The 8,902-nt window shown below is 40.5% G+C and overlaps 1 long non-coding RNA gene across 8 annotated transcripts in view; it reads left to right on the forward strand.

Annotated features, from left to right (window-relative positions):
• LOC103477130 (uncharacterized) overlaps nt 1–8,902 on the forward strand; it is a 111,250-nt gene that overhangs the window by 72,939 nt on the left and 29,409 nt on the right. For 5 of the 8 annotated variants that reach the window (XR_014091206.1, XR_535585.3, XR_535590.3 and 2 more), the window contains one exon: nt 6,122–6,397. The exons of the other annotated variants lie outside the window; for them this stretch is intronic. This is a non-coding gene — a long non-coding RNA (uncharacterized LOC103477130). The remainder of the gene's footprint in view (nt 1–6,121; nt 6,398–8,902) is intronic. 8 annotated transcript variants of the gene reach the window in all.

An 8,902-nucleotide genomic window follows, 5' to 3' on the forward strand; every position in this document is an offset into this window, starting at 1 on the left:
AGCCATTTATGGGATCGCGTTTCATTTGCATCCATCCAGCCTCCACATCAAAAGACGATGTTAATTTGAGAGCTGCACTGCAAAAACACAAGATCTCACCAAGTGCATTTGGTCTAGTTTCAGATGCAAATGTCTCAGCGCACGCGAAATAAGATAAAACTAATTTAAAAGCAACTTTTCAGGTGGATATAGGAGCTTGTTGTAAGTAAATAATTCCTTAATATTGATGAAAAAGTGCTGGTGGTACTAGTTCATCAGTATTAAAGGGGCAGTGCTATGTATTTCCCAGCCACATTGTGCTTTTTTACTGCATAATCAATGTTAACTTCAGTTGTTATAATGCTATATGTGACTCAAAAGAAATGTACTTGATAATTTAACACTTTTAAATTGGGCCTCTGTCTCTTTAAGAAACTCCTGCTCTTTCTGAAGCTCCGCCTTCAGGAAGTCATCACAACATGGCTCCTCTATTAACCCTTTAATGATGCTTTTACCAGAGTTTCACTGAGAAGTTGCTCCTATAATGAGCTCAGTAGGTGTTTGCTAATCGCTGATGGCTAGTCTGAAGGAGCAGAGTGGGGGAACTGGAGGGGAAACTGCAGGTCTGAGGAGGAGCTGCGTCTCGGAGGCGGGGCTAGGTCCACCCAGGCGTTTTACACATCACGATGTGTAAAAAAGTCGATTTTACATATATACTGCCCTTCTAAGTTGCCTCAAAACCAGCTCCAACATCTTGCTGAAAACTTACTTCTGCGTTAGCTTTGTGTCATTTTAAGTGTTGTCAGATATTTGGACTAGAAGCTGGTTGGTGAGGTTTTGTGTTTTTGCAGTGTGCACCAGCAGAAAGTGTTCCCTGATGCTGCAGCTCCTCTCCGTCTGTCCGGGGGTTAACCTCCGCCTGAACAACGACCGGCGGCTCCCCATGATGCATAACCGCGAGGGATTAGAGCGCACAAAGCGGCGGACTGTTTGGTGCGGCTCTAAAGTGTGCTCCTCCGGGGCTCATTGAGAAATGATTGCCGATTAAGTGTTTGAAGTCCGCCAAAGACGAGTGTGCGTTTTCAGCGATGAAACTCTATCTCTCCTGCTTATGCAGGCAATTTTCCGTCTCTTTTTCCGCTAACTGTACCGCTATGTGTGTTCGCTCCTCGCCAAACTCATTCCACCTCTAGGACCCCAGCTTGACTGGAAGCCAGACGACCAAAAGTGATAAGAGTGAATTAAGATGTTGCTCTCCAGCGGGAATGTTATTATACCGCCAGAGAGTGGCAGTGAGAACAACAGGTGAGCATGTGGAAAATAACTCTGTCTAAATAGCTGGTAATACAGAGTCTACGCAGAGAAAATTATGTTTATTATGTCTTCAAGTCAATCCATGCATGGAAAATCAGGTCAAGTCCTCTGCAACCATTTTTAGAACAGAATTAGGGTGAAAATCTCCAGCAGGAGCTAGAAAAATGATTTTTTTCCCCTCATTTTGTCACATTACAACTTTAGATTTTAATGTAGTTTATTGGAGTTTTAGAAGATGGATCAACATAAAGAAAAATCTCTCAACAGAAGTTGTTTCTTTTACAAATCTGGCCTTTATTGAAGAAAATCACAGTTGAAGGAAACTCAAGAAGTCAAACACATGAAAAAGTTAAACGTTTTGGCGTGAAATTATTGGCTAAATACTGAAAACTGTATTGTATGAAAGTTTTTGCTGGATAAGACAAGTGTTGCTGTTGACTCACCATCCAGGAACCACTTGATGAATTATTGCTGGTTGTGCAGGAGGCTCTACTTCTGCTTTTCAAAGATGCTCGGTGGTGTAACTGAGCATCTGCTTTTAGTCATTTCCATTAGCCTGTTGATGGGAGCATCGTATGTCACCTTTAAGGCATGTTTGATATGTACAACATTGTTATAACAAGTGAAGGTAACATAGTTGGTTGTGCTATAAAATCGCAGTTTGTCTGGAAAATACGTAACATTACACCTTTAAAATTTTGCATTGTTTTCTCTCTCCTACTAGAAATACATACATTTCTGTGTTTGTTAAATGGCAAAATGTGAGAAAGTTTAACGTTAATGAATATCCTCTTAAGGTTCTGCATTTTAAAACCAGGCTTTGCGTTTTTTTGGGGGGTTTTTTGCATTAATTTTGAGGAAGAAAAACTCCGGGAGCAGAACAGTGACGTATGGATGGAAATCCACTGTGGGTCAGTCGACGGCATATGGAACTGTGCTTCCTTTTGATTAATCGAACCCCTCAGAAGACTAATACTCTGAAGTGAACTGGAGGAAATAATTTGTACGAGAGACAATGTTGAGAGTGATGACAAACATAGCTTAGTGTTTCCCTGGTTGCACCTCAGCCCTCCCTTCCGCCCTCCGGTGTCGGCTTTGAAAGTGCGTCCCTCCTCAATAAATTATCGTGTTACACTCATTTGTTTTCATTACTCCATCAAAGCGAATCTGGTCAAGGAGCGGCCATTTTCCGCTGTAGAGAACAAATGTGACTCCGGAGTCACTTCGAGGTTAAGCAAACAGCGAGGAATCTGCAGTTTAATAAAGGGTTAGACTCACATTCTTATGTTACCGCTAAGGAAAGCAGCAGCCACTGGACTTCAGGATGGAAACGGAGCGCGGTGGCGAGCTAACGTTTGAGCTGCTGTCAGGGTTGCCAGGTTTGACTGACAGTTTCCAGCCCAAACACGACATGAAACCCGCCGGAAAAAAACCAGCCCAGATCTCAACCTCTGGTTAATAGTTTCAGATATAAATATATATAAAATGTCATATTCCAATTCACAAATCAATTTCATATCAGATTGAAAGGCTAATAAATAGACTCATAAACACAAAAATGAAGGATATTATATAATTTCAGTATGTTTTAGTTTTAAAACATAATATAGATCCAGTAAGTTGCAGTTTTTTCCCATTGTTTTAATTTGTTTCAGTTAAAAATGTTTTCTCAATTTCAGTTTTTGTTATTCACAAGCCCCCATCTCCCTGCTGGAGGGCAAAAAGCCACTCGTCAACAATGGCTACCATTGGTTTTAGCTGTGCTGTCAGTTCAGACGTGCTAAATTTGAAATGTTTGCGTGATTTATAGAAGTAAAAGGATGCAGTGCTTTGCTACTAATTATCAACACTACGACAACTTTATTATAAGGTCAGGAAAAAGTTTTAACTAAAAACATAATAATAGCGAGGGAGAGGGAAGTAGGTCAGTTATGCTAGCTTGACTTTTACAACTAACATGTAGATGTGCTGCAGAATTCGGTTTGGGTTTTTTTGTTCAGTTAAAAAAAATCAAGCCTGAAAACATAAAACTGTAATGGACTGAATGTTCTGCTCTTTGAGTGTTTTTGTTGGTGTTGAATCCTGATACACTAGTGGAGCTGTTGTTAGCCAGTTACTATGGCAACGAGTCTGCGTGTAGCGTAGCCAACGCAGAAAGCGACGAAACAGAAGAATACGAATGGCTTTGAGTTATTCTTGAAAGGTTTTTCTGCGTTACTTTTCCCTTTGCTGTGGCGCACTGCACTGAATTAATAACACCTCCATCTCCAGGTGTCATTTTATGAATGAGTGAATGAGTTCAGCACGGCTACGGATGGCGTGCTGAACGATGTGTTTGTGCACATGCACAAGATTTCCAGATCTAAACAATAAAATGCAACACGTCTACAGTAACCCTGATCTACTAGGTTATTGTATTTTAGATGTGCCATGTTTTGTGCAGCCCAAAGCCGTTTCATCTCAAATCCAGCCTGGCAACCCGGGTTTCTGTTCGCACGAGGCTGATTCATCACTGATGAACAGTGTTTTCCCCTGTTTGGTGTTGGTAAACAAAAGTTGTAAAAGGAGCTGCGGGTCAGAGAAACCGGAGGGCGAGGGGTGAAGGGAGCCGGCGGCCCCAGCGGACAGGTGGAGGTAAGCCGAGAGGCGCGCCACCCAGGGGGAGGATGAACTTGAGACGTGTCCCTCACCGTCCTGTGAAGGTGGAGGTCAGCAGACAGCCGCGCCGACGGGCAGAGATGCCCCCGCCAGGAGGCGGGACCGGACCCGGCCTCCCTCTGATGAAATGAAGCCACCGGGAGGCCAGGTCAGTCACAATTAGGACTCATAAAATATAATCAAAAGCTCAGAAGCGGGGCTCGGGTGGTTGGGACCGAACAGAGCCGGGCTTTGTGCTGCGAGAGGAATTACTGGCGCGTGAAACAGACGCAGCTTGTTTGGTGACTGAGATGTATCTCTCAATCAACTGCTAAAGGTTAAAGCACTATTGTCCATCTCCTCAGACAACGAGACAGTAGCTGCGTTTCCATTACAGATGTTCAGCTTCTATCCTCCACAAATCTGGAACAAACTTCCAGAAAACTGCAAAACAGCCGGAACACTGAGTTCCTTTAAATCAAAACTAAAACCCCTCCTGGTTGGAGTCGCTTTGGAACCATAATAAATAAAACATTTACCTTGTATTTGATGTGTATCAATGATTTTGATGATGGCGCTTATCAAATGTAAAGTCTGTTATCGGTTTGTCAATTAGTGACTGTGAATTTATCGCTGTAATGATTATTACAATGTAGCCAATGTTCCATTTACTACTAATCAAAAGTAACTCTAAACAGATGGGTCGTAAACCGTTCCGGAACATTACTGCCTTAACCCTGGAAATGTTCTTCAAGTGATAGAAGACTGACTTTGTAACTGTCTTTTTGTGATTCTGAAGGTCAAAGTCCATCACTAAACCCAGACTTCAGGCCTGATTGATGGTTTCTAGCTGTGGTAAACAAAACAAAGATAAAATCTTCAGTTTTGTTTCTGTTCAGCTGGAGAAAGTTCCGGCGATGAAATCGATGAAATCCAGTTAAAATGCCACGTGAATAAGTTTAAATCGTTAAAAACATGCCATGCCTTTATTATAATGAACTAAAATTAATGAAATAAAGAAAACGGAAATTGAGAAAACATTTTTGTTAACTGAAATAAATAAAAACGGTGATTATTAGGTATAATCTACGACTGCAACTGTATTATGTGTTTAGAAAACTAAGCTGAAGCTATAATACTGAAATCATAGTTATGAAATCCTCTGTTTTTGTTTTATGAATCTATTTATTAGACTTTCAAATTGATGTAAAATTTAATTTACGGCGACCAGAGTCAATTATTGTTCGGCAATAATAGAAGTTTTGAGGATTTTATCTTGTTTTTAGTATTTATTACTCAATCGATGTAAACATAATCACAATACTTTGACCTTCTTAAACTCTACAAATATGAAAAAAACTAAAACTACTGCAATAATTAAACTAGAACTAAACAACATTTAACTAATAATAGTTAATAAAAAACTAACTGAATTATACTAAAACTCTCTATGGAGGGAAATAACACAGAAAACATGAAATTAACAGTTGAAATAACAAATAATGTAAATTGGGGAGCAGTAGAAGAAGAAAGCAGCCTAAACCTACAGCAGCAGCATCACTGATGGATGATTATTGAGGAGTTTAGAAGGAGAATTTTAAATTCTGCTTTTAACATGGCGCCAATGAAGAGAAGTTAAAATGAAATATGATTTGTGTTTTTCATTTCCGAACCTTAGAGGTTGTTTGTTTTCCAGCAGCATTTCTATCTGGGCCGTTTTATTGTTTGGGTTTTTGAAAGCCGGTAATTAAAGCAGCTGCGAATTTGTATTTCTGTTGTCTGGGGCCTTGGGGCAGGATTAGCAGCATTTAGCATTTAGCATTGTGGGGCGCGCCCCGCCCCCTGAAGTAGGCGAGATAAAAAAAACAAAAAAACGGAGACATGAGTTTATTATGGGAAAAAAATACAGTTTGTTTATGTAATCGCTAAAACTGAGTCAGACTTTATGATTTTTTACTCAGACATGTGGAGGTCGCAGTTGTAACTGAAGCTTCTTTCATGCAAACGTTGGTTTTTATCGATAATTTTGAGTTTTTAATTTAACAAACGTTACATCTTACCACCAGTTTGGTTTGTGGTTTTCACACCGAAGTGACGCCAAAAGGTATTTGGAACCGCGGTTTCTTTCTGACACTCATTAACGGGTATTACAAGAACACGTCAAGCGTGAACATATTTCCCATCTCCGCAGAACAACTCGAACAAAGGCCGACGTTATGGGCAAGGAATCCTCAGATGCTAACTCGGCATTATTCCCGCCTGCGGCTGCACCTGAGGGTGATATCTCGACTCCCAAGCTTATTACACCTGCCCGTCAAGCTGCGGCTCGGAGCGATCTGCCCGGCAACAAACAGGATCTGAGCTGCCGTTTGGAATGACCTGCTGCACAGACTTGCTGGCTGGGAGGAAGTTTTCTGTTAGCGGCTGTACTTTTGAGGGCAGATCAGGACGATGAGCTGCTGAGAAGGTAATAAGTCATTTTCACTGATTCATTATTCAGCTGCCTTGACACACCGATGTCCACACAGATAACATCTGCGACAAATTAGACTTTATACAGAGTCACCGATTTGACTCTGAAGTTTGTTTGCTTTTTCTCTACTGGAGGCCCTCAGGTGTGATTCAAGCAAAACGCATCGAAATCTGTGAAAGATTCAAAGTTAGTTTGTTTTTACGCTTCCGTTTGGGTCTCAACTGCTTGAAAAAAAAAAAACACCCAACTGTTTCTGGCAATAAGTTCATGTTTTGTGGTGTCAGGAAAGTGAGCTGTTTCAAAAACCTTTTGAATGTAACCAAATCAGGAGGCACTGCCTGATTTGGTTACATTCCAAATCAGGCAGACTGGTTGTACCTAGCAACCCCAGTGGAACGCCACCTGTTACCTAGCAACCCCAGCTGAGTTCCTCAACGTTTGGTTGGCTGGTTTTTATTGCTGTATGCTCTGTATGGCTGCTAGAAAAGACAAGCGTTCTGCTGTTGACCACGTGCTGTGTTTTTGATGGTTGTGCAGCAGGCTCCACGTCTGCTTTTCAAAGATGTTCAGTTGTGTAATTGAGCATTTGTTTGGATTAAAAGTGACACTTTCTCTGAGCATTGTTTCACTTTATGTTAGATTCATCACAACAATTCAATCATTATTCAATAATTATTAATGATTATTGATCACATATGGAACTGATCAAATTTATGCTAATTATCAGTAATTAGCAACAAGAATTTATTTCATTTGTCTCTAATCCCCTTATTTTCTCCCTGGAATTGGATTAAAACATAAAACTGGATGACGACAACCTGGCAAAACCTGAACTTTTACAAACTTTTAAAATGTGCATCTCGTCAGGGTGAAACCCAATAGAAGCAGTAAGGGTGTACTTAGTTTTACACAGTTTAGTAGCTTCTGTTTTGGTCCGATTTGTCCCGTGTTCATTGTTCACGTAAAGGAACCATCTGAGCACGGCTGTCAGGAAACGTGTCAGAGCTGCAGGTCTTGTTGTAAAACTCAAACATGAAGGCGTCAGCCAGGTGGGATCGGTATTTGTGTTTAGCATCTGAAGTGGCTTTACGGTATTTTTCTCACAGTAAATAGCAGAATGCCTGCAGACTGGTTGCAAATGTGCAGCAGGAGAGAAAAGTTTACTTTCCTCATGCATTCCTCCACCTTAGCTCTGTCATAAGCTATTTTCTGCTCCACTGCAAATCCTAATTGATCGAGTTCAATCTTAGCTTTACATTACATGGGCAGATGACATCATTTGATACTGATAGTTTGCAGCGCTCTCCCAGCCTAATGTTGTTTTGCCAGCTTTTACGGCAACGCACCGTCTAGACAAAGGCGTGTGTACACAGAAACGGTGTGTACAAATGTTTAGACAATCATTATTTTAATTTAAAAATGTTAAGGTTGACTTACCTCTGGTGGATAGTGCCAGTCATTGTTGGATGAGTGTTATGCTAAGGCCTCTGGCGCGTTGCTTTCCCCTGCAGCTCACATGCTTCATGAGGTTGTGTCAAGAGCCAGGAGACAATGGAGCAATTTATGAGACAGCTGAAGATCAGGTTCTGCTGTCACTCACAGATTAGACTGCAAACTGATGCATCTGCAAGGCAACAGAGGAAACATGTTTCACGCTTTTCTGTCGGGTTCAACTTCCCGCTTCTTTGACGCCGTAAATAGACGCATTAAAAACAGAAAGAAAAAAAAATTACAGGAACTGTTTTGAGTTTGAAACGTGGAAAATTTGTTGGGGAAAATTCTGAAATTTTGAGATGAATCTCAGAAATCTGCTTTTGAAACACAGATCTCCAGGTTGTTTTTCTCAAAAATGTATTAAATTAATCTTTTGAAACAGAAATTACCAACTTTTTTCTGTAACATTTATGAGACTAATCTCAAAGTTTTTGAGTCGTCTTCTTTGTGGTTTTCGCCAGCAGTAACATCCGGTTGTTGATCATGTGACTCGTTTGATGTGAATAAATAGTTTCCATTGCAGTTTTGTGAAATACACAAATTGTGACATGGCCAAAAAAAAAAACACCTCATTCCACCTCAAACTTGCCAAAACAAGTTTTTTTCAAAGTTGCTGTTTCCTTAAAGTGAATCTATGTTTTAAATGTCAAACTGTGCAGTTATCTGCTCAATGGAAACGCAGCTACTGGTGTAATCAGAAGGTAAAAACTGCTGTGATTTGATCGATAAAATAATAGTCTATAGGGCCACATTGAAAGCTATGGCGGGCCGGGTTTGGCCCCTGCGCCCCATGTTTGACACATCTCATAACTTTTATTTTCTGGATAAATGCATACATTTCTCAGATGTTTCTGTGTTAAAAGGTTTTGCCTTTGTGTTAAATCCAGATCAAGTTTTCTGCTGTAACGTCACCAAAGCTTCGCTGTTTAGTGTTTTTTTCTCCAAATGTAAAAATCTTCAGCATCAAGACCCCATTTCCTTTCGACATACCATAGTCACTCTTTT

Source organism: Poecilia reticulata, chromosome 15 (genome assembly GCF_904066995.2).
Source record: "Poecilia reticulata chromosome 15, P_reticulata-male-v2, whole genome shotgun sequence".
NCBI lineage: Eukaryota > Metazoa > Chordata > Actinopteri > Cyprinodontiformes > Poeciliidae > Poecilia > Poecilia reticulata.